The 6,029-nt window shown below is 40.2% G+C and overlaps 1 long non-coding RNA gene across 1 annotated transcript; it reads left to right on the top strand.

Moving 5' to 3' along the window:
* The first annotated feature begins 864 nt into the window (after positions 1–864).
* Positions 865–3,008, top strand: LOC140714875 (uncharacterized). Its single transcript, XR_012096013.1, has 3 exons — positions 865–1,100; positions 2,648–2,727; positions 2,890–3,008. It is a non-coding gene; the product is annotated as an uncharacterized lncRNA (long non-coding RNA).
* The last annotated feature ends 3,021 nt before the right edge of the window (positions 3,009–6,029 follow it).

The raw sequence follows: 6,029 nt of genomic DNA, 5'->3' as shown, positions 1-6,029 counted from the left end.
ATGTTACAGCTGATGCTTTCCAGCTCCAGTACCCCTGGTTCCATTCTGACCTCCGGTGTCGACTGTGAGGAGTTTGCAAATTTTCCCATCAACCCCAAGGGTTTCCTCTGGGTGCTCTAGTTTCCACCCACATCCCAAAGTTATACGGATTGGTCAATAAGTAACCAGGAGAAACTGCCTCTGACATGTACAGTAGGTGAATGATTCAATTCGGGGTCGTTATTGATAATGCGTGAGAAATGAAATGGGATCAGTATAAGGTTAACTTAAGTGCTTGATGGTAGGCAGAAATTTGGGAGGCTCAAAAACTTCTTTCTGAACTGTATGACTCTGTAATTCTAGAAGAGGCTCTGTATTTGGATTGGCAGCTTCAGGCTGCCTCCCAAAGCAAATTGAGAAGGAGCATTCTGGGATGGAGAGCTGTGGGGCTTGGGTAAACAATTATTCTGCAGTGGTATTCAGACATCATTTAGCGATTTTATTGCATTGATGTCCTGGATGACTGTGAGATGTCCAGTTAAGTAATTTCGCTATGACAACCTGATAGTACTACCACAAGGGAAGGTAGGAAGTGGTTTTAAAAAAGGGTGGGGTGTCTGTGAAAGGAGTGTGTGTGTGTGTGTGTGTGTGTGTGTGTGTGTGTGTGTGTGTGTGTGTGTGTGTGTGTGTGTGTGTGTGTGTGTGTGTGTGTGATGAGCGAATGAGGGAGCAATATTTTTAGCAGTGTTTCTTGTGAGATCATTAAGTTTTCTATGGCTCTGTGCCATAGTTCAGATTCCTGCTTCTGGAGTTCATCCATGCTACCTCCTGTCATGATCTCCTCTTCGTATGGCCTTCCTCTCACCACGACTCTGACCACAGTACCCCTCCCATCAGCATTTCCTGACCCCTCCCACTCCCAGGGGCACACAGAACCTTCCTTCACATATTCACTTTCCAAGTTCCTCTGGGTAAATCTTGGAGTTCTCTCCCACTCCCTGAAGCCTCTCTCTCCTATAAGGCCATAAGCACTGAAGCCGTTCCACGTCAACGTGCAGGCAGCCGTGCTGATCCGAATGTGGTCCCACTAGGAACAACGCAGTTAAGTTTACTTTCTAAATGTAAGAAATGTTACCAATTAGATTTTGAACAAACCAAAATATATTTTTTGGGGGGGACATAATTTAATGCAATTGTAAGGACATTGACTAAATGCACCAAAAATGGATGCAATATGATTACTAGATTCCAAATTTTAAGCAATTTTTGTAAATACTCCGAATTCGTGAAGAACCGTGCACTTACAAACTTATTGTCTTTAACACTTTGAATGTTTCTGCTTTAAGTGCACCTCACACTCAAACAGCTGAAGCTGAACAAAACAAATGGGAGTTCCTACTTCTATGATTGCCAAGGAACAGAGGCAAATCAAGTACATCCCAATGAGCCAGACCAAAAGCATTACAGTATTACACCAATAGATCGGAACAAATGGGCTGATCACTATCCTGTGAGGCTAAAGAGAAAATTCCAGTGGTTTCAGACACACCCAGCAGATGAAGCTAGATCCCAGTCCTGTGTGTTTAGCCAACACATTGCTAATTTCCACAATATTTTTTGAATTACAGTTGTACAGATATGACAACTATCTCTTATTGAAGTAATTCTAGATGATGTTGTGCTTTGTTTTAAATCCAATTCAAATAACTGGTAAGGTTGATCACTTTTGCTTCGGCAAGGGGAAGGAGCAGTCCAAATGGAGGGTTGGGTTTTCTGCCTTGCAGGGGAGTGGCTGTCAGTAACTGGACCATTGGATTTGTGCCTGTGGAAAAGTGGTGCTCGGAACTGTAGAACAATGCCTGGGGTTGTGTGGTCAGAGTCCCAGGGGTTTTCCTGCAGCTGTAGATCAGGGCAATAAGTCAGGATCTGGATGTCAAGAGTGTATGAAAGATCCGGTAGGTTGGAAATCACACCAGGAGTTTGCAAGCTTGTGAAAAGTCTTGGAAAATTTTATAGATTAAAGTTGCTATGTCAATCAAAGGTATTATTGTTATATTTCATAACTCCAAAACATAAAACTATTCAAAAGAAAAACACGGAGCTGTGAATAGCATTTCTACTTCCTCCTTACTTTTTTTAACGTAGTGGAGTAATGATGTATCCCATTCACGTACCTTTGCATATAACTCATAATTAATTATTTAAACAAAGAATACTTAATCAATCAACATACTTACAATATTACTCAAATGTTGCTGAACTATTAAGTACACCACTCTCCTCTCTGCTTAGCGATAAACTCCAATTCAATATAAATTGAATAGAACACACTACACTCAACTCAAATATGTAACATATTACTCTCTAGTCATTATATATGGAGTACACTATAGAAGGGTTGATTGATGTGTTTGTGGCCTAGGGTAGAAGGAGATGAGGTATTAACTTCAAACTTTCTGCATTTTCACTCAAAGGGTTGAACTGCATGTGCATGTAACGAAAGCTGTATAACTCATCTCCTTCTACCTTAGGCCACAAACTTATCAATAATCCCTGCTGTGGACCACCTGGAGGTCCCAGACACTCTCGTTACATAAACATCCAGTTCAACCCTTTGAGTGATTATGCAGAAAGTTTGAAGTTAATAACTCATCTCCTTCTATCTTAGGCCAAGAACTTATCAATCACCCCTGCTGTGGACCACTTCTACGAAGAAGGGATCCGTATGCTCCATGACCGCTGGACTAGGTGTGTAAATGTAGGAGGGGACCATATTGAAAAATAAATGTGCTAGGTTTTCTAAAACCGACTCCTTCTACCTTAGGCCACAAACGTATCAATCACCCCTCGTATAATACAACTACTATATAGACATCCACACCACAGTAAATTTTAAATTGTCCTATTTAGGCCTGAAGATTTAATAGCTGTGAAGGATAAAGGCGATTGGAAGCACAGCCCCTTCCTCAGTCTTCAGGATGTCGTGTGGTGGTCGCTTGCTGCTTGTTCTTTCTTCCAGCCAATAAAAGCCTATATCTCGTCTCATGTCTTCGAGAGTTATTGATGGTGCATCAGGCGCACAGTAGCCAGGCTTGGTAGGAGCTTGTTATGTAATTGACAAAACCTAAAAAGGACTGAAACTGTGACAAGTACTTTGGCCTTGAGACATCTGCCACTACGTGAATTTTCTCAGCACACTCTCTAATCCTTGTGCATCAAAGGTCCACAGTAAGTAATGCTTAGTTTAAAGAAATCACACATTTCGCATCGTGCTCTGAGCCCATTAACTTCTAATCTTTTTAACACTCTCTTGAAATTTTGGAAATGTTTCTTATCATCCTTACTGTAACAATGTTTTCTACCAGGTAATACTGAGTGCCTGGACAGCCTTAAAAAAGTGGTGAATGCAGCCCATTCCACCACAGGAAAATTCCTACCCACACTGAGCACATCTACAAGGAGCATTGCCACAACGAAGCAGCATTCATCGTAAAGGATGTCCACTGTCTAGGTTATGCTCTCTTCTTGCTGCTACTATCAGTAAAGAGATATAGGAACCTTAGGTCTCAGACCACCAGATTCAAGAACAATTATTATCCTTCAACCATCAGGCTTCTGAACGAATGTGGATAACTTCACACATCTCAACACTGAACTCATCTTTGAACCCAACCTAGGACTCACTTTTAAGGACTCTACAACTCATGTTCTCAGCTTTATTTCTTTATTTATTTACAGCAATTACTTGTTTGTCTATTTACTTATTTTTGTATTTGCACAGATTGTCTTCTTTTTCCTTATAGATTGTTCATCAGTGTTTATAGTTTTCATTGATTCTATTGTATTTCTTTGTTCTACTGTGAATGCCTGCAAGATAACAAGTTTGAGTGCAGATATATGGTGACATATGCATACTTTGATAATAAAGTTACTCACTTTGAAAGTTTACTTTAATTTAGAACAAGTGTTGGATTTAGGCTTCCAATAAGGCATTTGCCAAACATTTTGAGACTCCTGTTACTTTCAATCAAAATTTAATTTTATAGTGATTCTTAACCAGTGCCTGGCTGCAGCAGTGAAAGATCTATGTGTAAGGGTTGGTGCTTAACCTGAAACAAAGAGGGTTAGTTTCAGAATGAAGGAGTGATCCTATAAGACAGTGATGAGGAGAAATGTCTTCTCTCTGAACGTTGTGTGTCTTTGAAATTCCCCCACCCCCCAGAGAGCTGTGGAAGCTGAATCAACTGATCCAGTCAAAGCCGCGATTGACAACTCTCAGTCTTTAGATGAGTCAAGGATAATGGGAACCAGGCAGGAAAATGAAGCTGGGGCCAAGTACAGATCAGTCATGAATTTATTGGATGTTGACAGTAGACTCAAGGGGAGATATAGCCTCCTTCTGGTCTTAGTCTGTACATTGTATTCCTCTTGGGGGTGAATGCTGGCTTCACATTTTTGTGTAATCATGCACTTAACCCTTTATGAATGATTTCTTTGTGCTGAAAGACAACTTTTGAACATTTTTGCACACACTTAGTCATATCATATTTCATGGCTGAAAACCTAACATCTCACTGGCAACACACTGAGCAAGATTGCACTAGATACAGCCCAGCTCACTAACTATGGATTCCACATGATCTAATCTTTTCCACAAACCAAACAAATTCATGTATGAACACATTCTATCCATGTTAAAGGAATCAAAATGAAGGACTAGCCTCAAGGTATTGCAAACAGCTACAGTGTCTTTCTCAAAATTCACTGCCAAGAAAATTATTCACAGTAGTTCAGACCATACATACCCACCATCACCAACTCCAAGGTTTTATCTGCTCATCGCATGTTAGCATCAGCATAACAGGTAACTACAAGAATATCGTCAATTTACCTGCAAATCTTCCAAGACTAGATTAAGTATCATTATATTCCTGTTATCTGACAGACAAAAATTCTGACGGATGGAAGATATTTTTCAATTCACTTGGTGTACAGGATTCATTTAATTTTCAAAAGGAAAGAGACACTTTCACAAAACAGGAGCTAACATCTTGCCCAGGGCCCTTGTCCATGAATGTTTGCCCAACATGACAGATAATGAGTATGGCATGAAGGTTATGTCTGTGAGGAGATTTGTGGACTCTTAATATTGCATTTGTGTGAAAAGATAAAACTGAAACATTAAAAAAATTGCAGAAAAGATTACTGGGATGCTTCCAGCACTTGAGGGACTGAGTTATATAGGAGAGATTGAGCAGTCTAGGTCATTATTCCTTTTAGCATAGGAGAATGGAAAGTGATCTTATAGAGGTGTATAAAATTATGAGATCAGGTGTATTATTCCCAGAGTTTTGTAATCAAGAACCAGAGGCAAAGGTTTAAGCTGAGGGGAAAGATTTCACAGGAACTTAAGGGTAATGTTTTTACACAATGGATGGTGACTACGTGGATTGAACTGCCAGAGGAAGTGGTTGAGGCAGGTACCATAATGAGTTTGAAAAGACAGTTGAACAGGCTTTAGAAGGTTATAGAAATGGGACTAGCTTGGATGGGGCACCTTGGTTAGCGTGGACCAACTGGGTTAAATGGCCGGTTTCCGCACTATGACTTCATGGCTTTATAAATCTATGCCAACCTTGTCCAGTTGTGGTGGGCTGAGCAGATTAGGACACTGCACACTTGAATGGGCAGCCAGCTTCCAGCAGCAACCAAGGCTCGGGTGGTGTGGTGTGAATGAGCCACCCTGGAACATGCTGGCAAGAACTGGAGGTAGAATTTCAACTCTTGAGGTCTGTAAATAGTTTTCATTATTTTAAGAGTCATAGAATCATACAGTGCAGAAAGGTCCTTTGACCAAACACATCCATGCCAAACCTCAAAGTTCAAAATAGGTTTATTATCAAGGTGCATATATGTCATACTGATTCCTACTGTTGCAGTAGAACAAAGAAGTACAACAGAAACAATGAAAAATTACAAACAAGTGAAGATAAATAACCAATGTGCAAAAGAAGACAAACTGTGCAAATACAAATACATAAATAAATACT

The sequence above is a fragment of the Hemitrygon akajei genome, chromosome 22 (genome assembly GCF_048418815.1).
Source record: "Hemitrygon akajei chromosome 22, sHemAka1.3, whole genome shotgun sequence".
Taxonomy (NCBI): Eukaryota; Metazoa; Chordata; class Chondrichthyes; order Myliobatiformes; family Dasyatidae; genus Hemitrygon; species Hemitrygon akajei.
Note: the sequence above shows the minus strand (reverse complement) of the source record. Positions and strands in the feature narration are given on the sequence as shown.